At 47.5% G+C, this 26,640-nt stretch overlaps 1 protein-coding gene across 4 annotated transcripts in view; it reads left to right on the forward strand.

Annotated features, from left to right (window-relative positions):
• Nucleotides 1-26,640, forward strand: part of BMPR1B (bone morphogenetic protein receptor type 1B) — a 671,971-nt gene that overhangs the window by 211,833 nt on the left and 433,498 nt on the right. For 2 of the 4 annotated variants that reach the window (XM_073638268.1, XM_073638305.1), the window contains exon 1: nt 16,324-16,458. The exons of the other annotated variants lie outside the window; for them this stretch is intronic. The gene's annotated coding sequence lies outside the window, so the exon portion shown is untranslated. Of the gene's footprint in view, nt 1-16,323; nt 16,459-26,640 lie in introns of those variants that run through there. 4 annotated transcript variants of the gene reach the window in all.

Below are 26,640 nucleotides of genomic sequence, written 5' to 3' on the forward strand. Positions count from 1 at the left end.
TTACCTTCCTCCGGGTGAGATGGAGGCAAGGGTTCCACAGATTGTATAGAACTTTGATTAGCGGTATATAATTTGGCTAGCGTGGCATACCGGGGCAGGTACACTTCCCTCTCCCCGATATTTATTATGCGAATGGGCACCCTCCCATGGCGTACATTGACCACCCCCCGTGCTGTCAAAATGGTGGGCCTACTGTCTGAGTAAACTGGTTCTACCATTGCCTGGTAATCTCTACCTCTCAGACCAATAGCTGCCCGGCACCAAATCATCATTTCACTTTTTGGGGGCATGGCAATAGGAAAAGGGTCACACATTCTTACGCTACCAATCTCACCGCCGGAGAGTTCCACTTGTTGCCGTTGCATCAGTGCCCGGATCTCTTTCTGGAGCACCCGCTGCTCGCCGGAGCTGGCATTCTTGGCAACCTGCTGTAAAAGGAAAATCACCTCTGCAAGACAATTTTCAATTACATTAGTTCCTAGAGTTATTTTTGGGTGACTCTCATGTTTATCGATATCTACAATGATCAGTCCCTGTGCGGCCAGTTCGACTCTACCAATTTTGATGGTCACCTCTTTAAATCCGATCTGTGGCACGGGCTGACCATTGCTGGCGATGATACTCAAGTCGTCGTCGGGGTAGCGGGTAATATCCGAGTCATTCCAGTACTGCTTGAAGAGCACGTACGGGATGGTGGTGACCTGTGACCCGGTGTCCAGTAGGGCACTCATGGGAATGCCATCCAGTACCACAGGCAAGACTGGACGTCCTCCCACATATCTGTCGCGCCAGTTCGATGGGCCTGGTGATCTTTTTCCTGGGGGTTGGCCCTCTACCCCAGGTTGTGCCCGTTTAAAGAACAGTACCTTGCCATATGTCCGGGTTGATTGCAGCGGCGGCAGATGGGTCGTCCGTCCTCACTGTATCGGTCACTGGGTCTTCCTCTGGCCGGTGGGGTCCTCCTTGGTCGACGCCACGGGATGTCCTCCGGTCCGGATGCCAGCTGGATCTTCCCTGGGGTGGAAACCTGTAAAGACTGCACAGTTCGGGTTAGCGCAGCAACGCTCTTAGCTAGCTCTTGGACCTGATGGTGTAGGTCTGGAGCCGGGTCATTGTCCAAAGCCTGCGCATCAGCTCCCACAGGCCCTGCTGACAAGGGCGCCGCCTCCTGGTAGTAAGTGGTAGTGGGGCGTCTGTGGGTCACAACGCCACCTGGTGCCGGTTCTCGGAGCACCCGGATGGCTCTGTCCTTGAACTGTGCAAAGTCCAGATGGGGATCCTGTAAGGCCATTGCCCGCAACTGGGTTCGGTGGGCATTGCAATATAAACCCTCTATAAATTGTTCAGTCAACAGCCTGTCCTCGTTTCCCACCCCATCAGGGTCGGTCTGCTTTATGGCCCTCAGGGCCTCTTGTAGGTTTAGTGCATAGTCCCTTATACTCTCATGCGCTCGCTGCTTGCACCCGTAGAATCTAAGCTTAATCTCGGCTGAGGTGCGGGTATCAAAGGTGTCCTTCAGCCGGGTTAGTATCCCTGCGACAGTCTTCCTCCCAGGTGGCCAGGATTTTACTTCCCTTTTGGCTGCCCCGGTTAGTTGGGCCACCAGGATGCTCACTTTTTGCTCTTCTGTGAGGGGGTACACCTGGAAGAGGCTATCCAGCTTTTCTCTAAAGTCATGCAGGGTATGTGACTCCCCTGAGTACTGGGGTAGCCAAGCTGCTCCCGGGATATAGGGCATGGTGAAGGGCATAACTGCAGCAGCGGTAGCGCTGGCGGGGGTTGAGGCAGTGAAGCTCTCCTCCGTATCCGACATCTTCCTCCCCCCTAGTGGACCGTGGCCTACCTTGCGATGATCCTCTGCCGTAGGCCGCGGCTCCGCAGTGGATCGTCAGGGTTGAGGACCTTCCGTCGCGCTCCTGTGACGTCGGCGTCTGCTGGGCTCCTTCCAGGACCTTACGCAACGTCCGGACGTGAGGCGGGGCTTCAGTTCTCACGCGCTTTCGGAGTCCACGCCCCTCTTCTTCCCGCGCGGCGTCCTCAAGATGGCGTCCAATGGCGGGAAAACTCCACGGATGGCGGGAAGAAGGTCGAAGATGGCGCCGGATGGCGGGAAAACTTCGCGGATGGCGGGAAGAAGGTAGAAGATGGCGCCGGATGGCGGGAAACCTTCACCACTGGTAAGTTTGAACAGTCTTTGCTTTTCAGGCACGCAGTACCCGGTGGTTGCGGGCACGAAATCCTGCCGACTACGCCAAAGTTGACGCGCCCCTGGGCCTGTGTCGCGCTGCGCACGCGGGAGCTTACCCGGAGCCGGATCCGTGGAGGGTTGTAATCTCGTGGCGGTGACCCGGTCCGTGCCCAGGGAGTCAAACTAGACGGCAGTCTATTAGTAGTAAATAGTTGATGACTACGCCACCCGTTGAGTGCAGCCAGGAAGCTGCTGCTGCAGGGCAGACCGCTGAGGCCGGTGGTAGGATTGTGCAGCGTGATAGTATAACCCCCAACGGGAGGGGTATGGCCTCAGGGCAGCCGACGTGGATGATGGGGGTAGCAGGAACCACTCAGAGACGGTGCGGTGTAGTTCAGGGTCTTTACTGGTAACAACGACAGACCCTCCCGGAGTACTTGCTAGCAAACGGGGCCTGGTCAGTCTTTGAGCAGATGGGATCTCCCCTGGCCAGGCGTAGTTGTAGGCCTCCCAAACTGACTGTACTCTTCTGGCTACCTTGCTAGAAGCTGATGTAAGTAGCCCACGTCCCTGAGTGTACCGTGTGGTGCTCACCCGTATGGCCGGTGACTCGGGGCCTTCTAATGGCTTCCGCTCCACGATGGCGGTGCTGGTCCCACACGTGTGACCGTGCCTTCGGGCTTCTGGGCCAGAGGACCTGAAATCCCCTGCCCGACGGATTCTGCTGCTGGGTAGGAGTTAGTCCCCACAGCCTCGGACTCCGGGTCCGGTAAAGAATCTTCTTAGTCAGGGCGAGCTCTGTAGCTGCCAGCCCCTGACTCCTTGTAACTCTGCTGTTTCCTATGCTGCTTCTCTTCTCCACTCTCCTTGTCTGACTCACCCTGCCTCAGCCCCGGGTTTATACAGGGGAAGTTCTTCCCCTCCCAAGACTGGGCAGGAGGTGTGGCATGCACAGGATCCCTGACCAAAGGACCTCCCACCTGCTCTCAGACATAATATCTCTATCACTGTGGCAACCAGACCCCTGGGGTGTCACACATGTATTATTATTTATCCTATTCAGTATATCAAGGCTGCATTATACAATATATGTACTTTTTACCTTTTGTGTCTCCCCCACGTCCTCATAGACTGTAAGCTTGCGAGCAGGGCCCTCACTCCTTTCGATATGAGATATGCTTATTCTGTATTGTCTGTATATATCCCCCCTAAAATTTGTAAAGTGCTGCGGAATATGTTGGCGCTATAAAAATAAACTATTATTATTATTATTAACAATATATGGGCCCTTTACAGTCCAATAGCTCACTATAATACAAAATTCCTCCTGCTTTGGAGGCAGAAATGGGCCCCCAGACCTCTTGGGCCCCTGTGCAGTTACAGTTGCACCAATGATGTGTCCGCCCCTGACTTAAACCGCTATGGGTGGTGCAATTTTTTTCTTATGCTTTCTTGTTTCCCTCCCCTTCTTACAAGAGCCATAACTTTGTTATTTTTCTGCCAACATACCCATAAGGGAGCTTGTTTTTTGGGGGGGCTAGTTGTAGTTTTGAATGACACCATAAATTTTACCTTACAATACACTGGAAAATGGGACCAAAAAATACATGCACAGTGTCATAACTGTGAGAAAAGTCCAGAGACGCTGCAGCCTATTTAGGCGATGGTGCCACTACCCCTATGCGCATTTCCGCTAGCGTGCTTTCTTTTGGGGGAGAAGAAGAAGGCATGCTCCCCCAGAATAAGGCACACTCACTGAAACATGTGTAGGGGTAGTGGCACCATCTTTTGGCTCAGGTACAGTGTGTAGTTTGGATGCTCCTTGTATATACACATTGGTTATTAGAGTTATGTGGGTAATCTCATTATCTGACTGAAAAAATCTTTTTGGACTTAGCACTTTACTATTTAGACTTGTGTCAGTATGTACATACCGAATTATTCCAACTAATTACCCTAACCAGCACAAACCTACACTTTAGGAATTATCATTGGTTGCATCAATGTACCATTACATATTATATCAATTTTATTACCCCAGATTGCCAATCCATGGTGCCCCATGTTGGCTTTTAGCCACCATTTATCTTCTGCCACTATTTTTTTGTATTGCTTTTAATGAACATTTAAATAAAGTTTATTTTGTATGCTCTTTAATCAGTTCTTGACACGTCCTTTTCTTTATATGTTGTATTGCAGTATGACGTTGAACTCATTTCAAAGTCTTTAAGAGATACTTATGACTATATTATACGGTTGGAGACATATTCTATTTATCGGTATCATACTAGGGATCATTATTTGATTATATCTACATAAACCATGAGAAGGCACTTGCACGACATTGGCCCATGAGCCAGTTGTCTACCTACAAGTGTTCTATTGACCTAATGTCGCCTCTCTCAAAGACCATCAGAGCAGAGCAAGATGGCAAAGGAGGCTGTAATGGAGGTCTGTCTAGGTAGTGGGCTCATTCACTATTTTGCCTATATCTCAATCCCATTGAAAACCTATGATCAACCCTCAAAATAGCAGATAACAAAAACACATAAATTGTGGTAAATTCCGAACACTGATTAGGCAAGAATGGGTAGCCACCAGGCAGGATTTGGCCTAGAAGCTGATATCCAGAATGCCAGGGCTAATTACAAAAGTCTTGAAAATAAGGGCCAACATTGTAAATATTGAGTCTTTGCATAAACATCATGTGTTTTTCAATAAAAGTTTAAAAATGTATGAAATGCTTATAAATGTACTTCAGTAACTGTAGAAACATCTGACTAAAGGAATTAAAAAGAGAGACATAGCAAACTTTGTGACAACCAAAATTTGTGTCAGTCTCCACTTTTGGCCATGACTGTATATACAGAATAGGTGTTAGCTTTCACTGTAATTCTGTCAGTCTCGGCTCTACTGAATTTGAAATGTCACTCTATTAGAAGCTCAGTGATTAGGGTGAAAACTGCAAAACTCTAAGATTTCTATTTTGTTAAATACCGATGGTAATTCGGAAAATGGCTAAAAAATTCTTGAAAAACTTGTTTATCATAAGAATTTGATTCAAAGGGAACCTGTCAGTATGTTATTGTATATTGTGTGGGTATGGCTCTATAGACTCCTGTCCCTGATTAAAAATGGTACCTTTTTTTGTAGAGATTTGATATACCAGTCATGAAAAATCTAGCTTCTTCCAAGTGCAACATGCTTCAAGCCTGATTCGAGCATGGCTTCTACGCTAGATTTCTCATGACAGGGATATTAGACCTACAGCCTGTGAGGCAGTGAGAGGGATAATATGCGAGGGACGGTGTGTGTCTCCTAGGATGTGCATAGAGGCATATTGAACTCGCTGGAGTGCATTGCAATGACAGACACAGCTGTGGTTGCAGTGCAGAATAAAAGTTAAGTTTGAAATTGGTCAAGCTATTTGGCTAAGTTAGATTCAAGAAAACCCGGCATGGGTTTTTATCTTGGGAGTGAACTACAGGTGGCAGTGGGGCGGTTCACTCCCTTCAGCCGGGTCTTACAAGTGGCTCATGGCCACAGATTCCATTTATAAACCTGCAGCAGAGGTTTGGGTGTGTCAGTGTTTTGTCTGGAAGCTGCAGAGCAGGAGGCTCTGCAACACAGGCCTGTGTGAAGCAAACACAGAGCCAAGGAAAGCAAAACTCCTGGCGCACATAGGCGGATTATAATGAGGGCAATCTGGGCTACCACCCGGGGCTCCAGGGGGCCCGGGGCTCCGGGGGGTTCATGGCCAGATTGCCCTTAATATAATTCGTGCGGCGCCGCGGCACATACCGGCAGTCAGAGGTGGGGGGGCCCCTGGACTGCTCTCCCAGCAGCGGCGCACGGCCGCTACTTCTTCTTCGACTGGGCCAGCACTGCACCTGTTAACTTCCCTGTGTGCTGGCCCGGCCGCGTCACTGCTAGGAGACACGGCCCTGTGCGCGGCCGTGTCTGCTAGTGTGACGTCACGCAGTGCGCACTGCACTGCTGCACCAGAGAGGAGCTGGAGGACTGGAGCCAAGCCGGGGGATGGTGAGTGTGTGAGTGTGTGTGTGAGAGTGTGTGTATGTGAGAGTGTGTGAGAGTGTGTGTTTGTGTGTGTGTGTGCAGGCAGATATCATTGTGTGATGTCTGTTTATATGCATTTTTGTGTTTCAAATGAGTTTATGCGTGTATGTATATGTCTGTATATGTTTGTGTGTGTGTGTGACTGCGTGCGGCCTCCCGCTGTGTATAGATGGCGCCGTGTGGCCTCCTGCTGTGTATAAATGGCGCCGTGCGGCCTCCAGCTGTGTATAGATGACTACGTACGGCTTCCTGCTGTATATAGATGGCTACGTGCGACCTCCTGCTGTGTATAGATGGCTACGTGTGGCCTCCTGCTGTGTATAGATGGCTACGTGCGGCCTCCTGCTGTGTATAGATGGCTAGGTGCAGCCTCCTGCTGTGTATAGATGGCTACGTGCGGCCTCCCGCTGTGTATAGATGGCTATGTGCGGCCTCCTGCTATGTATAGATGGCACCATGTGGCCTCCCGCTGTTTATAGATTGCTACGTGCGGCCTCCTGCTGTGTATAGATGGCTACGTGCGGCCTCCCACTGTGTATAGATGGCTACGTGCGGCCTCCCACTGTGTATAGATGGCTACGTGCAGCTTCCCGCTGTGTATAGAAGACTCCGTGTGGCCTCCTGCTGTGTGTTGATGGCACCGTGCGGCCTCCTGCTGTGTATAGATGGCTATTTGCGGCCTCCTGCTGTGTATAGATGGCTACGTGCGGCCTCCTGCTGTGTATAGATGGCTACGTGCGGCCTCCTGCTGTGTATAGATGGCTACGTGCGGCCTCCTGCTGTGTATAGATGGCTACGTGCAGCCTCCTGCTGTGTATAGATAGCTACGTGCGGCCTCCTGCTTTGTATAGATGGCTACGTGCGGCCTCCTGCTGTGTATAGATGGCTATGTGCGGCCTCCCGCTGTGTATAGATGGCACCGTGCGGCCTCCCGCTGTGTATAGATGGCTACGTGCGGCCTCTTGCTGTTTATAGATTGCTACGTGCGGCCTCCTGCTGTGTATAGATGGCTACATGCGGCCTCCCGCTGTGTATAGAAGACTACGTGTGGCCTCCTGCTGTGTATTGATGGCACCGTGCGGCCTCCTGTGTATAGATAGCTACGTGCGGCCTCCCGCTGTGTATAGATGGCTACGTGCAGCCTCCCGCTGTGTATAGAAGACTACGTGTGGCCTCCTTCTGTGTATTGATGGCACCGTGCGGCCTCCTGCTGTGTATAGATGGCTACATGCAGCCTCCTGCTGTGTATAGATGGCTACATGCGGCCTCCCTCTGTGTATAGAAGACTACGTGTGGCCTCCTGCTGTGTATTGATGGCACCGTGCGGCCTCCTGTGTATAGATAGCTACGTGCAGCCTCCCGCTGTGTATAGATGGCTACGTGCAGCCTCCCGCTGTGTATAGAAGACTAAGTGTGGCCTCCTGCTGTGTATTGATGGCACCGTGCGGCCTCCTGCTGTGTATAGATGGATACATGCAGCCTCCTGCTGTGTATAGATGGCTACGTGCGGCCTCCCGCTGTGTATAGATGGCTACATGTGGCCTCCTGCTGTGTATAGATGGCTACGTGCGGCCTCCCGCTGTGTATAGATGGTTACGTGCGGCCTCCCGCTATGTATAGATGGCACCGTGCGGCCTCCTGCTGTGTATAGTTGGCTACGTGCGGCCTCCTGCTGTGTATAGATGGCTACGTGCGGCCTCCTGCTGTGTATAGATGGCTACGTGCGGCCTCCTGCTGTGTATAAATGGCTACGTGCGGCCTCCTGCTGTGTATAGATGGCTACGTGCGGCCTCCCGCTGTGTATAGATGGCTATGTGTGGCCTCCTGCTGTGTATAGATGGCACCGTGCGGCCTCCCACTGTGTATAGATGGCTATGTGCGGCCTCCCGCTGTGTATAGATGGCTACGTGCAGCCTCCCACTGTGTATAGAAGACTACGTGTGGCCTCCTGCTGTGTATTGATGGCACTGTGCGGCCTACTGCTGTGGATAGATGGCTACGTGCGGCCTCCCGCTGTGTATAGATGGCTATGTGTGGCCTCCTGCTGTTTATAGATTGCTACTTGCGGCCTCCTGCTGTGTATAGATGGCTACGTGCGGCCTCCCGCTGTGTATAGATGGCTACGTGCAGCCTCCCACTGTGTATAGAAGACTACGTGTGGCCTCCTGCTGTGTATTGATGGCACTGTGCGGCCTCCTGCTGTGTATAGATGGCTACGTGCGGCCTCCTGCTGTGTATAGATGGCTACGTGAGGCCTCCCGCTGTGTATAGGTGGCTACATGCGGCCTCCTGCTGTGTATAGATGGCACCGTGCGGCCTCCCACTGTGTATAGATGGCTACATGCAGCCTCCCGCTGTGTATAGATGGCTACGTGTGGCCTCCCGCTGTGTATAGATGGCTATGTGCGGCCTCCCGCTATGTATAGATGGCGCCGTGCGGCCTCCTGCTGTGTATAGATGGTTACGTGCGGCCTCCTGCTGTGTATAGATGGCTACGTGTGCTCAATATTGAGCCATACAATTAATGTAAGGCTATGTGCCCACAATGCAGAAATGCTCCGGATTTTTTTTGAGCGTTTCTGCTCTCCCTGGCAGAAAAAAACGCATGCGGATTGTACATGCGTTTTTCCTGCCAGTGACAAGCGGATGTGAAGCGTTCTTCACATGCATTTCCGCATGCGGGTTGTCAAGCGCTTTCCAAGCGATTTTAGCATCACTTGGAAAATTACTTGACAACTTGGTCACACTATATAAATCCATGCAACCGGCATGGATTTATATAGTGTGGCCGTAAAAGAATGGTAAAAAATAAAAAATAAATATATACTTACCTTCTGATGGCCTGCTGACGTCAGCGGTCGCGTGACCCGTCACATGACTAAATGACGTCACCACAGGTCCTTTAGTCTATCGCGAGCTGCCGGCAAGCCAGGACGCATCAGATAAAGAGACCGGGGGCCATCAGAAGGTAAGTATAATATTTATTTTTTATTTGATTCTTTTTTTTACAGGTTCTATGGTACCCGGGTCCGGAGGAAAGTCTCCTCTTCTCCAGACCCGGGTACCATCCGCACATTGAAACCCATGGAATCCGCATGTACAGATGCAGTGATGTGGAATCCATGCGTTCCAATGCAAGTCAATGGCGGCGAAAACGCCGCGATTCCGCAAAATAATTGGTAATGCTGCGGATTTTTCCGCAATGATAATCCGCAGCATGTGCACAGCATATGTGGATTATCATTGGGGAACATGGCAGACCTTCTACCAAGCGTTTTTTAAGCGTTTCTGCCTGCAGCGGAATTGCCGCTGTGGAAACGCTTAAAAAACACATAGTGGGCACACAGCCTAAAAAAAAATTATTATAATTAATATATTAATATTGTGCCAAATTAATTTCACGTGAACTATCACATGATCTATAACAGGGGATCATGTGACATGTGATACATCAGGTGTGTGTGTGTGGGGGGGGGGGGCGCCTTCTAAACTGCCCAGGGCCCTTGCTACTCTTAATCCACCCCTGCTGGCTCACCTCAGTGCGACACAGCGGCCCAAGGTAACAGATTTGGAGACGGACTGTGTTACGACCCGGCTGCGATCCAGAGGATACCGTTACCTTTACTTTGTGAGTTTTTGGAAAATAAAGACATTTAAGTTGAACTTTACTGGATCACTGCCTCATTACCGCACAGTGTGAACACCGCCGCACTACAAGCCATACAACTAATTCCTTATGTAAAATCATGCTGACAGGTTCCATTTAAACAGTAGGTCATTTTTTGATTACATAATCCTTTTTAATCAAAATATAGTACATGCCACACATTGCAATCATAATTTGGATTACAGCAATAGCTAACCATAAAAGTCGCTGTCAGGCTATGTGCCCACGATGCAGAAATGCTCCGGATTTTTTCCTGAGTGTTTCTGCATCTCCCTGGCAGGAAAAAACGCATGCGGATTGTACATGCGGATTGTACATGCGTTTTTCCTGCCAGGGACATGCAGATGTGAAACGTTCTTCACATGCATTTCCGCATGCGGGTTGACAAGCGCTTTCCAAGAGATTTTAGCATCACTTGGAAAGTGCTTGTGACAACTTGGTCACACTATATAAATCCATGCAACCGGCATGGATTTATATAGTGTGACCTTAAAGAATGGTAAAAAATAAAAAAATAAATCTATACTTATCTTCCGATGGCCCCCGGAGTCTTGCTTCGCTCCGTCCTGGCTTGCCGGTAGCTCGCAGTACACTGAAGGACCTGCCGTCACATGACTATGACATCAGCGCAGGTCCTTCAGTCCACCGCGAGTTGCCGGCAAGTGAAGACAAGGAGAGAAATTTTTTATTTTATTCTTTTTTTTACAGGTTCTATGGTACCCTGGCCCGGAGGAGAGTCTCCTGTCCTCCACACCCAGGTACCATCCGCACATTGGAACGCATGGATTCCGCATGTAAAGATGCAGTGATGCGGATTCCATGCGATCTAATGCAAGTCAATGGTGGCGAAAACGCAGCACTTCCGCAAAATAATTGGTAGTGCTGCGTTTTTTTCCGCAATGATAATCCGCAGCGGATATTTCCGCAGCATGTGCACAGCACATGTGAATTATCTTTGGGGAACATGGCAGGCTTTCTACAAGCGTTTTTTAAGCGTTTCTGCAGCATTTTTGCCGCATCGTTCGCACACAGCCTAAGGGCAAGTTTTAAACTCTGCCCTCTATGTATCCATATAGCCATATAGAATTTGGAGGCAGGACCTCACGCTGATTTCTGTGGCTCATATCAGAGCAACTTGTACAAAAGCCTCCTAATCCACTGTCATCAGTATCATTCATTCATGGAAACTAATACATTCTCCCTATTGATTCTTCTTCTCTTTCCAGTTGTATTCAGACATGTTTTTACGTTGTCAAACTAAAAATGTCACATGGGAAAACACATTTTGTATAGTGCAATGTAGTAATTTTGTAAAATAGACAATCTAAGCTGCACACATATTACTTTACAAGCAACCATTAAATAGTGACTACAAGGAGCTGCAGCGCCTATTTACATTCATGCTCGGGGTAGAACCATAAGCCTCTTTGCATGTCAGAAATAAGAGCTGTGAAAAGAGTCTCAGAAATTTGACTGGTAACCCCATAAATCAATGTAACCCCACACCTGTGAGAAAATTACAGATATCAACATTACCACTGCTATAAAACGCTTCAGTGCTAAGAAAACTCTTTTCTTCATTTTTTTTGAGGGTGGGGGCAATAAAAGGCTAAAACTTTTATCCGCTTGTGTAAAAAATTGCAGTAAAAATTTTCTTATAAAACACCTGTAGTGTTGTTCCTAATACAGTAGCTAAAACTACAGTTTCTATTAGTTTCCTATTGACTTTTAAGTAACCACCATGTGTATACAATGGACATTTAATGCAGCCACACAAGTTTTAGTTTCACAAAAGTTATACTGTGTGTATGAGGTCATCAGATTCACAGTAAACCTAATAGTGACATCACAGTTTGCCAAGTATGAGACACTGCATTACTTCTCATTAAAAAATAGATGTACGTTACAATGTGCCACACAGTATAATAGCACAGACTTATCAAAAGAGTTGTCCCCTTTTCTACAAGTGCCCTTAATAGTAAAATAAGCAAATTGTCTTTTACTTACCTTGCTGGGTTCCACAGCTAAGTCTCATCTTTTTTTGTCTCCAACGCTAATTTGTTTTTTTTTTACTGCTAAGGAAAATTTTAAAACTTATAGGAAAACTTTTTTGAAAAGGGGAAAAAAATTTAATTGGGCTTTAGCACATAGAGACGTACATTGCTTACAATTTCCCTAAAAAGTGCCCAGTGAGATGTTTGGTGTCTAGCAACGTGCCCTTACTCAGCACTACCTAGACATAGTGAAGGGTGCTGTGTAACTTGTTGTTTGTCCACGTTTCAGTTAACATCACTTCCGTCTTCTTTGATGAGCTGAGAAGGTATTTGTCTTCAGTCTTTCCGGTGGGATGATGTCTTGTCTATCACTTACCGGACAATGCAGTTAATCAGTGGCATCAGGGTCAGGTGACCGATTATCGAGATGCCATCACTTTCAGTGCAGTGAAGGTCATCAGAGAAACAGCACTGGTGCAAAAAATTGATCGGTAAATAACAATTCTATAATTTATAACGATCCATACCCTCTGCTAAATTTTGAATAGTCCTAAAAAACCCTCTTTAACCCCATCAATAGTCGTGTCCCTGCCTTTGATGCGGACTCGCCAGCCGAGCCTGCATCTTTCCCCGCATATGAGGACGGATTTAGTCAGCCATCATATGCCTCTAACAGCTGCGAGTGGAGTGGAACCTGCAGTTGTTAACCTGTTAAATCCCACTGTCAATCTTTGAAAGCAGCATTTAACATGCGTGATCGCGTGGTGCCAATGGGTTGTCATGAAAGCCGGGGGTCTGCTGAAGACCCCCATGTATGTCATTATAATGCTCCTGCGAACACCAGCCCCTGCACAGGCAATAATTCCATCACCTGTGCAATACTACTAAGGAAATGCTGAAAACATGATCTGTTGGTGGGCCTTGAGGACTGGAGTTGGGGAACACTGCTCTAAGGGGACTAAAAAATCCAGTAAAAAGTGAAAAAAAGTTTTTAAAAATATGAAAAAAAAATCAAAAGTTCAAATCACCCACTTTTTGCCCCATTGAAAATAAAACAATGGGGCAAAACATACATGTATAGGGGAAAAACATGTATGTATGGGGCAAAACATACATATATTTGGTATCTCTGCATTTGTAAAAGTCCGATCTATCAAAATATAAAATAAATTATTCTGATCGGTAAACGACGTAACGAAAAAAAAATCAAAATGCCAGAATTAAGTTTTTTTTGTCTTTTGTAAGGTTGTAATAAAATGCAATAAGAGGTGATCAAAACATCGTATCTATCCCAAAATGGTATCAGTAAAAGCGTTAACTCAGGGCTCAAAAATAAGCTCTCACACAGCCCCATATCCTCAAAAATGAAAAAGTTACAGATCTCAGACGATGGTAACAAAAACAAAATTTTTTTTTTTACAAATTTCCGAATTTTTTTTTCACTATTTAAATACAAAAATACAAAACTGTATATGTTTGGCATCTGTGTACTTGTGCCAACCTGGAAAATCATATTCTCAGGTCAGTTTTACCATGTAGTGAACATAGTAAATAAAAAAAAAGCTATTGTGAAATTGCAATTTCAACGCGCCTGGAATTTTTTTCTTTTTTTCCATTACCCTATGTGGTAGAATGAATGGTGTCATTCAAAAGTACAATTTGTCCTGCAAAAAAATAAAGCATCATATGGCGGTACTGGCAAAAAAATAAAAAGTTATTGCTCTTGGAAGATGGGGATGAAAAATCGGAAACAAAAAAATGGCCATGGTGTGAAGGGGTTAAGCAGTAGTGAATATTTCTCCATGTCACAGTAAAAAGTAGTATATGCTGCTGGATTTAAAGAGGAACTTTCACAAAAATTTTCATGTCATACTGGACGTACAGTTGGCTTTTATCACCCTCCATACTTCTTCCCCGTGTATAATGCGGTATGACCAATCATAAGCAGGCAGCAACACACTGGAGAAAGAACAGACCCTCAAAATTGCTTACAACAGATTTATCAGTGTGTGAGTTGTAATCACACACATGTCTGCTATGCTCAAGCAATTTATAATATCTCTCCAGTGAGATCAGACTGTCTGTCATGATATCTCACACAGGAGGAGCCTGTTCTGGGCTACTACTTTGTGAGATTTAATGACAACTTCTCTGATCTCACTGCAGTTGCTTTGAGCACACCAATGTGGAGGGAGGGGCAGTACAGCAGTGCTGAGAGTGCTAGGAGAGGAGGAGAGCTGATAGAAGGGTTTGAAATGTGAAATAGCTAAACTCATCTGTGCTGCCCCTCTCCTCACATGAACTTTATCTGAAAGGTGTTATCTGTGCTTTCTAGTCATCCAGGAGACCAGTATATAAGGGCTGTCTGTCATAAATCTCATTGACAGAGAAACCTCATTAAGCTATTGTGGGGTGTATCCTTTTTCTGCTATGTTGCTTCCTGCTTGTGATTGGTCAGCATCATACAGGGATAAGAAGTACACGCCCCCAGTGCAAACTATCTGATAACACCCAATTCGACTTAAAAGACAAACTCGTTAGGAACGAAATGCATTGATCGCTGATATCTCCACAAAAAGAGAGGCAAGATGTAAAATTTTTTCAGTTTTTAGCCACTATTACATTGTGGGTCCAGTTCAACATAAAAAAATGGTAAAAGGTCCTCTTTAAATTGACTGTTAACCCTGTCACTTTGCCAGAGCAAAAAGCAACTGGTTGGTTATCACTTTAGGGTTATTTTCTTGAGCAATTGACAGTGAGTTGTCATTGATTGTTTAAAAAAAAGTATTGAAAGTTACAACCAAGATGGCAAAAGTCTCTTTTTAGTCTTTAGAAAATTGCAATATTTCTGGAAATTTTAATTTATTTTATTGTCATTTTTTGAGTTTAGGAGGACTGCATAAAAAAATTACCAATGTGTTTTAGACATACCCTCTTTCTTCACTCAGCTTTATAAAACATGGGGAAAACAAGATTACATATTATTAATAGTCAAAAATTAACTTTTTTATGGTGCCATAAAAAGGCTAAATGATTCCACAAGGGAGTAAAAAAAAATATATATATATATATATTTCTCCTTATGTTTGATTTCCTTTATATACTCCAAAAGCATACTGTTAAATTCATTGTTTCTTGTGAAATTGGCTTAATGTGTAGGAGTCAAAATGGGGAAAGACAGTGACAATAAGCTCTGTACGGGGTTGCAGTACTGTATGACATATTCTACAGTATATCTAATTGAGAGTCAGAGGAAACCTAAGCAAACACATGGAGAACATACCATACAAACGCTATGCAGATGTCCTTGGATCTCAACCCATGATCCCAGTGCTAACCACTGAGCCACCATGCTGTCCCTTTGTCTAAATTCTAGTGCCATTCATTTTATAATTGAACTTTTTAATTATGATTTATCAGCTCCGTTCATTCTTTGGACCAAGTGAATCTGACTTTGAATAATGCAAGCTCTTATACAGTTATGGCTGAAAGTGTTGGCACCCTTGAAATTTTTCCAGAAAATTAAGTATTTTCCCATCACATGCTTGAAACTAAGTTGTTTATCCACAATTTTGGAAAGGTGCCAACAATTTTGTTTGGCCCGTTTTGGGGTTTTGTGTGAAAGTTTGTTCAATTTGCCTTTTTTTCTCTTTTTTTGTGTTGTTCCAATACACACAAAGGAAATAAACATATGTATAACAAAACATGTGTAATTGCAATAATTATCTGGGAGAAATTCTTCATTTTCTGGAACAGTTTCAAAGATGCCAACAATTTCGACCATCACTGTATACTTACTGGAATTAATTCTCTCTATCCATTCTTATGAAAGCTACCATCTGAGTCTCTTAGTCTTGCATGGAGAGAAAAATTAATGGCATTACAATTTATCTCATTTTCATAACCAATGAGGGAAATCATTTTTTTCCGGAGAGCTTCTTAAGTGTGAGCTTAGGGATTTCTACGTTAATTGGTAAACTGGTAATTTTACGATTGCCTCGATAGTTTACAGCCTGAGACTTCGACTGGATAGTGTTGTCTATAATATTTTTTTTTACTTTTGAAAATCTATATTTTCTCCGAGAGCCACCCATCTTGAGCTCCGTCTGTGGTTTGTAGTTATTGGAATCTAGAGTAGCAGCTGGAAAAAAAGCTGACTATTTGCTATGGACCTACACCCTGGCCTGAATGATGAAGTTGCTGCAGCTTTTGTAACTTTTGTATGTGTTGTAAGGGGGGACCTTCTCGATCCAAAGCCAAGTTATTGTGCTAAGAAGCAGGGAAACCTGAGAACGAGACACAGCTTTCCTGCAAGTAACAGATGGTTACTGTTTAAGGAAAGGCATAACCCTGTCCCTACAACCACATGTAATGCTTGGGGGGAGGAGGTTTCAGTGAAAGGGAAACACTGATTGGCGCATTCTCATATCCTACTTAATCATAGTCATATGGGAGGCTTTTTCAAGCATAGAGAGAGATGGCTGTTGAAATTTGTAGCGTGCTGGAATCTTACAAGGAAGGCTTGCAGTGTGGTAAGTTTCTGCGGTGTGTTCTGTGATTTAATGAATAGCGCCTTTCCATTTCTGCCAACCCTGCAGAAAATGTGGTCAAGGGATTTATTATGGAACACACCAAAGGTTGGCACACAGCTAATTACACCTAACCTGAAATGTGCTAGAAATCCGAAAGCCAGAGAAAAGGTGCATTTATTCTTCACACTCACACATGCCTGACATCTTTCTCCATACGGATAATTGTCTCATTAGATTAGAGCCTAGATCACGTTCCAATATCAAGGGGCTGTTTCACTCCTTAATCTTGTATTCTCACTCGTAACATATTTCTATATAGTGTTTGGATAAATAGTTTGTATTATTGTTTTCTCCCAGCAGATTAGTTTCTTATTGATATTTTAACAAGAATTGATATAATTTAATTCATGAGTACAGAGCATGTAGGGAACACAAATTAATTAGATTTTTGGATTCTGACTCTAAATAGAGATTTTTAGGAAAAGTGGATATTTAGGATGTTTTGATGTCTGGTAACTGGGAATAAGTGTCAGTATGCACTGACTTGTTACATAAAGGTTCTTTCTTCTTGCCTATGTGGGTGATTGCGGCAGTGGCAGTCATGGCACGGTGCTCAAACGTTTTAATGTATTATCCAATTACAGAAGCACAAACAAGCTATCCAGAGGCCCGTATCAGGCATTACACCTTGTTTCTCTGGAAGAAAACAAGAGTGGGACTATGTTACTGAAGTCTACAGAGATTCTAAATGCAAAAGTCAGCATCAATTACTCAGTTCAGTTTCCTGTTTTTTATCGCACTGTTCAGTCACTTCAGGTGTGCGTTTCTGGGAAGATCTTGAGAATGCTTTACATGTGATATATATGACGCAGGTAGTAATTTTTTACTTTCTTCAGTACATAAGTGGTCATGTGGTTTTATTAACTAATTAACATTCTTTTGTTGCCATTTTTTACGTCATTTTTATTTATTTTCATTGAAGCTTAAGTAAGTTAAATAATATAAGTTATGTAACATCTTGCATCATGATGGGTTGCTCTTTTGCTGTCCTTCCTTATTTTTCAATTTGTACAGTGTTAACAATGCCGTGTGACAACCTGGAAACTGTCCACTGGCGCTGTTGATGGATCTGTTATTCTAATTCTGTTTCTCTTATGTTTAGTACTTTAAAGGAGTGTTCTGAAACAAAACTTGTTTTTAATCCTAAATCTGTATCTTTTGTCATAATGTAATCTTTATTCTAATATACTTTAATTATTTAATCATTAAAAAGTCCCTGTCGTTCCCTGATTTCTTTTTGATTTTTTTTTGCTCTACTTGTTTTGTGATGATGCTTTGTTTGAGAATTCCAATGCATGCTGGGATACTCAATCGAGTCGTCAGCTGCAGTCTCTGCCCCCATCCAGAAATGAAGAGTCATCAGTGACAACCGTTTCAGGAGCTGGGCTGCCCTGCTTTACTGATCATGTGTAGGTTGTCAATTTCGACGTATGTTCTATAGGAGCTTGTCACTGTGCACAAGAAATGAACAAATTCTAACTTAAAAGTTTGGGGTTCGTACCGGAGAGTTAGTGTCCGGTGCTAGTTCCCGAACACAAACTTCTCCCGGTAGTCCGTTGCAATGTTCAGAGTTGCGGGGGAGTCTGGGAGGAGAGAGAATTTTTAGAGAGTTCGGGTCCCCAATGTTTTCAATGGCAAATGGGTTCTGGTTCAAGTTCGGGTACAGTTCTGGTAACCGAACCAAACTTTGGAATAAAGTTTGGGTCGGGTACCAGAGCCATGCTTCCATAGGTCCACTCATCCCTTCTGTGCACTTTTCTTCTCTATCTGGCTCCAATGATAAGTGATGAGATGGCATGAGAGCGCACAGTCACTGCGCATTGTAAGGGGAGAATGAGCAAGTAGACACCAGCACAACCCCCGCAAATGATGGGCAGGACTGTGGAGTCGGTAAGCCAAACCTCCGACTCCGACTCCTCAATTTCCATGACACCGACTCCGACTCCACGACCCAACTCCCTCATACATGGCTCATGTGTAAGTGATAAATTTACTGTAGCACAGATTCATCTCAGCTAAAAGTCTAGACCCTTAGATCAGGAATAGGACCGAAATTTATAGGACATTTCATAACTTTCCAAAATTCTTATGAAAAAATATTCCCCACAAACTGCATTGAACTACTGTGCCCAATTTATTATATATTTTAGGAGTCGGAGTTGGTCCATTTTATACCGACTCCGACTCCACCAAAAAGGGCTCTGACTCCACGACTCCGACTCCACAGCCCTGGTGACGGGGACCACCCCTTTAAGTGCACATTGATGTGCTGCTAGAATTGTTCATCTCTATCATTTTGCTAGTATTAGATATTCATACGGCAGTCTGGAAATCTTCAGTATTCATGTGTTAATAAGCATCATCTATTAATGTTTATTAATGTTAAGTCAGTCCTATCAAGCAACAGGAGATCTCTTTATGTATTGCTGAGGCTGAATTCAGATGTCCGTGTATGATGGTCTGTGAACGGACTGTGATATAGTGACTGTAACGGGTCTGGGAGGCGGAACCTCTGAGCTACTATACAAGGGGGCGGTCCTTGTAAAGGAGCGGGTGGCGACCAGGGAAGACGGGCTGGAAGTTTCAGCAGGTGAACGGGACAGTCTCTGAGTGAACGGGACAGTCTCTGAGTGAACGGGCTGGAGGTCACGGCAAGTGACCGGGGCAGTCTCTAGGTATAGGGTTGGTACGACCTGTGGCGGCTGAAGATAGACGTGAGCTCCCAGGTGAGCAGGCGAGAGTCTCTGGATGAACGGGTGGTCACAGCATGTGACGGCGGAGCTTCCAGGAAGACCAGCGGACAGGCGACAGATGAGCGCTCCCAGGTGAGCGGGCAGAAGTCTCTGGACATGCGGGTGGTCACAGCACGTGACGGCAGAGCCTCCGGGTAGGCAAGCAGACTGGTAGCAGATGAGCGCTCCCAGGTGAGCGGGCAGGAGTCACTGGACAGGCAGGTGGTCACAGCACGTGACGGCGGAGCCTCCAGGTAGGCTAGCAGGCAGGTAGCAGATGTGCGCTCCCAGGTGAGCGGGCAAGCTGGTCCATAGACAGACTGACAGGAGTTGGAAGGCAGACCGTCGGACCACAGGCAAGCAGGCAGGTAGCTGATGTGCGCTCCCAGGTGAGCGGGCAGGCTGGTCCTTAGACAGACTGACAGGATTAGTAAGGCAGACCGTCGGACCTCAGACTAGCAGGCAGGTAGCAAGTAATCAGGCAGGAATCTGGCAGGTAACTGGCAGGTAACTGGCAACGGGACCTGAGGGCTGAAGCACAGGTGAGACACAGGTGCAAACAACATTGCTCGGGCACCTCCATTTTGGAGGAGGTGCCTTATATATGGTAAAGTCCTCCGGCCATTGGCCGGGGACTCCTTAGGATGGCGCGCGCGGCCCCTTTAAGAGGGAGGGAGGGCGCGCGCGCGCCCTAAGCACAGTGGCCGGGAAGGAGCGCGCGCTGCCAGCAGAGCGGGAGAGGGATGCCGGGCACGGAGCAGAGCGGTGAGGGGAACAGCGTCCCTGCCTAGCAGAGGGCAGGGGCGCCGGCACTACAGTACCCCCCCCTTTAGGCCCCCCCTTTTTTAGGCCAGATAGAAATTTAGCTAGGATGAGAGGGGCATGGATGTTCTCCCGGGGCTCCCATGTTCTCTCCTCAGGACCAAACCCCTTCCAATCTACCAGAAAAAAGGTCTTTCCTCTTACCCTTTTGGTGGCAAGAATGTTCTCTACCTCAAACTCGTCCTCAGCAGAAACCGGAGCAGGAGGCGTACCTGTAGACTTGGAAAAAGAGTTAAGCACCACGGGTTTGAGGAGAGATACATGGAAGGAGTTAGGGATCCGTAAGTTGGCCGGGAGTTTCAATTTATAGGCCACCGGGTTGATCTGACTGATGACCTCCAGAGGACCGATGAACCGAGGACCTAACTTGTAAGAAGGTATCTTAAGTCGAACATATTTAGATGAGAGCCAGACTTTATCTCCTGGACGAAATTGTGGAGGATCCAGGCGTTTTTTGTCAGCGTGTCTTTTCATACGCTCGGATGACAGAAGGAGTGCGGACCGGGTACTCTCCCATATGGAGGAAAATTTGCTAACGAGAGATTCCGCAGCCGGGTTGTCCACAGAGGTGGAGACAGGAAAAGGAATCCGAGGATGCTGACCAAAGACTACAAAAAACGGGGATTTGGAGGAGGATTCGCTCTCGTGATTATTATAAGAGAACTCGGCCCATGGTAGGAGATCCACCCAGTCAGAATGGTGGGCATTAACGAAGTGCCGGAGGTAACTGGTCAGGTTCTGATTGATCCGCTCCACTTGACCATTGGACTGTGGGTGGTAAGCGGAAGAGAAGTCCAGGGTGACGTCTAGTAGTTTGCAAGTGGCTCTCCAGAAACGTGAGGTGAACTGTACCCCACGATCCGACATGATGTGGAGGGGCAGGCCATGAAGACGGAAGATGTGGCGGATAAAGTCTTCAGCCAGCTCGGGTGCAGACGGAAGGCCTGGCAGGGGAATAAAGTGAGCCATCTTGGAAAAGCGGTCAGCGACCACCCAAATGACCGTACAACCGGCAGAGACGGGGAGATCAGTTATAAAGTCCATTGCTATATGCTGCCAGGGGGCAGCAGGTACAGGAAGCGGAAGGAGGCGTCCGGCTGGCAGATGTCTCGGGACTTTGTTGCGGGCGCAGGACACACAGGCAGAAACAAAGTCTATAGTGTCCTTGTGCAGGGTAGGCCACCAATAGTGCCGGGCAATAAGCTGGAGGGTCTTTTTCTGACCGGCGTGGCCAGCTAGTTTAGACGAATGGCCCCAGTGTAGGATCTTCTCCCGATCAGGTACTGAAACAAACGTCTTACCGGGAGGGAGACGATTTAGACTCACGGGAGCCACCTGCATTACTCTGGCGGGATCGATGATATGTTTAGGTTCTTCCTCGAGATCGGACACCAGAAAGGATCGGGACAAGGCGTCTGCTTTGACGTTTTTGTCAGCCGGGCGAAAATGAAGAACAAAATCAAAGCGAGCAAAAAACAAGGACCACCGGGCTTGGCGCGGGTTAAGTCTCTGGGCATGCTGGAGGTAAGCCAAGTTCTTGTGGTCAGTGTAAATTATTACCGGATGAAGAGCCCCCTCGAGTAGGTAACGCCACTCCTCCAACGCCAGCTTGATGGCCAATAACTCTCGGTCTCCTATGGAATAGTTGCGCTCAGAAGAGGAGAAGAGTTTGGAGAAGAAGCCACAAGTTACCATTCTCCCGGAAGATGATTTTTGAGTAAGTACCGCTCCGGCTCCAGAGGAGGAGGCGTCAACTTCCAGGAAGAACTGCTTGTTGCCGTCCGGGCGATGCAGCACCGGGGCGGAAGAGAAGGCCTGTTTTAGGGAAAGAAAGGCCTCCTCTGCTTCGGGCGGCCACTCTTTGGGATTAGTACCCTTACGGGTGAGCGCGGAAATTGGGGCAGTCCGGGAAGAGAAGTGCGGGATGAAGAGGCGGTAATAGTTGGCAAAGCCCAGGAACCGTTGAATAGCCTTCAACCCCTCTGGTCGGGGCCATTTCTCGATGGCAGACAGTTTCTCAGGATCCATTTGCAGGCCGGTCTGAGAGATAATGTAGCCCAGAAACGGAAGCGAGGTCTGCTCAAAGAGACACTTCTTATATTTAGCGTAGAGATGGTTCTGCCTGAGCCTGAGCAGGACCTGACGAACATCCCTCCGGTGAGTTTGGAGATCCGGAGAGAAGACCAAGATGTCGTCCAGGTACACCACTACGCAGGAGTAGAGAAGGTCCCGGAAGATGTCATTGACCAACTCTTGAAAGACGGCAGGAGCGATACAGAGACCAAAGGGCATTACCAGATATTCATAGTGGCCGTCCCGGGTGTTGAATGCCGTCTTCCATTCATCCCCCTGACGGATACGAACCAGGTTGTACGCCCCACGGAGGTCCAGTTTGGTGAAGATTCTAGCCCCCCTCAGACGATCAAATAACTCCGGAATGAGCGGAAGGGGGTACTTATTCTTCACCGTGATCTGGTTAAGGACTCTATAGTCTATACAGGGACGGAGAGAGCCGTCCTTCTTTTTGACGAAAAAGAAGCCTGCTCCCGCCGGGGAGGTAGATTTCCGGATGAATCCCCTGGCCAGATTCTCCTCAATATATTCGGACATCGACCGGGTCTCAGCAGCGGATAATGGATAAATACGCCCACGGGGAGGAGAAGTACCAGGTAACAGGTCGATAGGGCAGTCGTATGGTCTATGAGGGGGTAGTGTCTCTGCCTCCTTTTCATTAAAGACATCAGCATAAGACCAATAAGGAATCGGAAGTCCAGGTAGATTAGCTGGGGTAGGAGAAGGATGGACGGGATGAACGGGAACCAGACAGGTCTTATGGCAGCCCTGTCCCCAGCGAAGGACTTCTCCGGTCTGCCAGTCAAGAACGGGTGCATGTTTCTGGAGCCAAGGTAGGCCTAGCAAGAGGGCGTGAGAGAGTCCAGGCAGAACATGGAAGGAGATACTTTCAGAATGCAGCATTCCCACCTGCAGAGTAATGGATTCGGTGATGAGTTGGATGGGGTGTGGTAAGAGCCCCCCATCCACGGCAGCAACAGACAAGGGTACAGCCAGAGGTTTGGTGGGGATGCGGTATTTCTCTACCAGGGACTGTGAAATAAGATTCCCGGCTGCTCCAGAGTCCAGTTGGGCTAGTTCGAAATAACGGTTCTCCCCGTAGACGATTGAAACTGACAACAGCAGGGATGGAGAGGATTTTTTCTTGTCTAGGTGTACCTCTCTGAGCGAACCTAGACACAGGCGTTTCCCGACCTCTCCGGGCAGGCACGGATCCGGTGCTCCTTACTGCCACAGTAGAAGCAGGTCCCCTCGGCACGGCGTAAGTCCTGACGGGTCTTGACCATCTTGGTCTGGTCGACCTGCATAGGCTCAGGAGGGTGTACCTGGTTAGAGACAGAAGGAGTGATGGGTTTCTGAAAAGTAGGAGCTAGACGTGGTAACCTCCTCTCACGGGTGACCTCTCTGGCACGCTCCTGGAACCGTAGGTCAATCCGGGTGGCAAGAGTTATTAAGTCATCGAGAGTGGTAGGAATGTCCCGACCGGCAAGTTCATCTTTAATACGGCCGGACAGACCCTCCCAGAAGACGGAAACCAGAGCGTCGTTATCCCAGGCCAGCTCCGAGGCAAGGGTACGGAACCGTATGGCATATTGGCCCACGGTGAGACTCTCCTGACGGAGGCGTAGCAACGATGATGCGGATGAGGTCTTCCGTCCGGGTTCGTCGAAGACTTTCCGGAAAGCCGAGAGAAAGGCAGGCAAGTCGGACACCAGGGGGTCTCCTCTCTCCCATAGAGGATTTAGCCAGGCCAGGGCCTCCCCGGTGAGATGGGACATGATGAAGGCAATTTTGGCCCCGTCGGAGTTAAACTGGAGGGACAATAGTTCAAAGTGCAGGGTGCACTGGTTTATGAAGCCCCTAGCTTGAGCGGGGTCGCCTCCGAAGCGTGGAGGTGTAGAAAGCCGGAGTCCGGGTCAGGATGCCATGGTATTGGTGGGCAGCGGCGCTGCCGGGCTGCGAGTCAGGACACTAGCGGTGGTTGCTGGTGGAGCAGTCAGAGTGTCCAGGAAAGAGTTGACATTCCGCAGATGACTCAGGATGGACTCCTGTTGGGACCTCTGACGGGACAGTTCATGACGTAGGTCCGAAAGCGAGAGAGCTTGGGTGCCACCGGGTTCCATGGCCCGAGCAAACTGTAACGGGTCTGGGAGGCGGAACCTCTGAGCTACTATACAAGGGGGCGGTCCTTGTAAAGCAGCGGGTGGCGACCAGGGAAGACGGGCTGGAAGTCTCAGCAGGTGAACGGGACAGTCTCTGAGTGAACGGGACAGTCTCTGAGTGAACGGGCTGGAGGTCACGGCAAGTGACCGGGGCAGTCTCTAGGTATAGGGTTGGTACGACCTGTGGCGGCTGAAGATAGACGTGAGCTCCCAGGTGAGCAGGCGAGAGTCTCTGGATGAACGGGTGGTCACAGCATGTGACGGCGGAGCCTCCAGGAAGACCAGCGGACAGGCGACAGATGAGCGCTCCCAGGTGAGCGGGCAGAAGTCTCTGGACAGGCGGGTGGTCACAGCACGTGACGGCAGAGCCTCCGGGTAGGCAAGCAGACTGGTAGCAGATGAGCGCTCCCAGGTGAGCGGGCAGGAGTCACTGGACAGGCAGGTGGTCACAGCACGTGACGGCGGAGCCTCCAGGTAGGCTAGCAGGCAGGTAGCAGATGTGCGCTCCCAGGTGAGCGGGCAAGCTGGTCCATAGACAGACTGACAGGAGTTGGAAGGCAGACCGTCGGACCACAGGCAAGCAGGCAGGTAGCTGATGTGCGCTCCCAGGTGAGCGGGCAGGCTGGTCCTTAGACAGACTGACAGGAGTAGTAAGGCAGACCGTCGGACCTCAGACTAGCAGGCAGGTAGCAAGTAATCAGGCAGGAATCTGGCAGGTAACTGGCAGGTAACTGGCAACGGGACCTGAGGGCTGAAGCACAGGTGAGACACAGGTGCAAACAACATTGCTCGGGCACCTCCATTTTGGAGGAGGTGCCTTATATATGGTAAAGTCCTCCGGCCATTGGCCGGGGACTCCTTAGGACGGCGCGCGCGGCCCCTTTAAGAGGGAGGGAGGGCGCGCGCGCGCGCCCTAAGCACAGTGGCCGGGAAGGAGCGCGCGCTGCCAGCAGAGCGGGAGAGGGACGCCGGGCACGGAGCAGAGCGGTGAGGGGAACAGCGTCCCTGCCTAGCAGAGGGCAGGGACGCCGGCACTACAGTGACTAGTGGTGGCTACCCTAACCTGATATATGCCTATGAGGCTGTCAAGTTCAGGTCAGGAGCACCACAGTCAGTCCGTTCATGACAGATCGAACTTGTACTTGGACGTCTGAATTCGACCTTTGAGTGAAGAACACAAAAAGATCTAAATGTTATATTTTAAGAATTATGAATATGTTAAAAGGAACCTGTCACAAAATTCATGCTGTTCTCATTATAAACATAAACATTTATGTTTTACACCGAAATGCTATGACAATTCAAAAACAAATCTAAGTTGGAAACGAGGCTGGAGACAAGGTGACTAATTTTATAAGTAATCTGTGGCTGAAATGCCGCAGGGTTTTAGAGGAAAATTTACACATTTGTAATGAGGAAGCCGGTCTCTGATCCATGCAATCCATGGCTTGGCCAGCATGAATCATTTGACAGATTCCCTTTAATTTTCAGTCTAGCACTCATTAAGGAGGTTCTCCAACAATATGACATGGTACTTGGTGTTCTATAATAGCTTCATAATTCTTTTTCCAGTTTCTACCAACCAAAGGTAGAACATGATAAAAATGATGCCACTGTAAGTTTGGTTTCATAGAACCTTATAGGGTTTGAATGTTTTGACCACATTACTGATTTTGATCCCACAGTAAGGGAAATCCACATGGTATCATGTCTCCTTGGAGCCATGAATGAATTCACTTCATTATGTAAAAAACAATCACCCCTTTTCCTTTCTTCAATGAGTCAGTGACATCAGCTCTCTATATTAAATGGGTTGTCCCATCATAACATATTAATGACCTTTCCATAGGATAGGTTATCAATATCGGATCATTGGAGGCCCAGCACTTGACATTTCCATCAATCAGCAGTCATTTGCTCCAGTGGTGGCCAGATGTAAGCATGGCATGGCCTTGCAAAGTGCAGCTCCAATCGATGTGTAGTGGCTGCTTCTGGGTACTGTACAACAGTGCCTATTAAGATCCAACCCCCACAGATCTGTTATTGATGACCTACTTTATGACTGGACAACCTATTTAAACCACCCATATACATTCGATTTTTTTATGTGAGCTGTGCTGATGACTAGTAGAATATCCTATGATGAAACAGCAAATGAACAGGTCAGATTTCATCCATTTCAGTTATTTAGGCTCCTCACAAGATAAGTGTGATCCTGATTTCTGACGATCATTCGTCAATTTCCCCACCATTTTATGATTATAGTTGGCTAGGAAGACATAACTGTTGCGTCAAAAAATTGTTTCATGTCTATATCCAGCTTAAAATAAGTC

Source organism: Phyllobates terribilis, unplaced genomic scaffold, assembly GCF_046119375.1.
Source record: "Phyllobates terribilis strain yellow unplaced genomic scaffold, ASM4611937v1 Scaffold_1__5_contigs__length_1240528914, whole genome shotgun sequence".
Classification (NCBI taxonomy): domain Eukaryota; kingdom Metazoa; phylum Chordata; class Amphibia; order Anura; family Dendrobatidae; genus Phyllobates; species Phyllobates terribilis.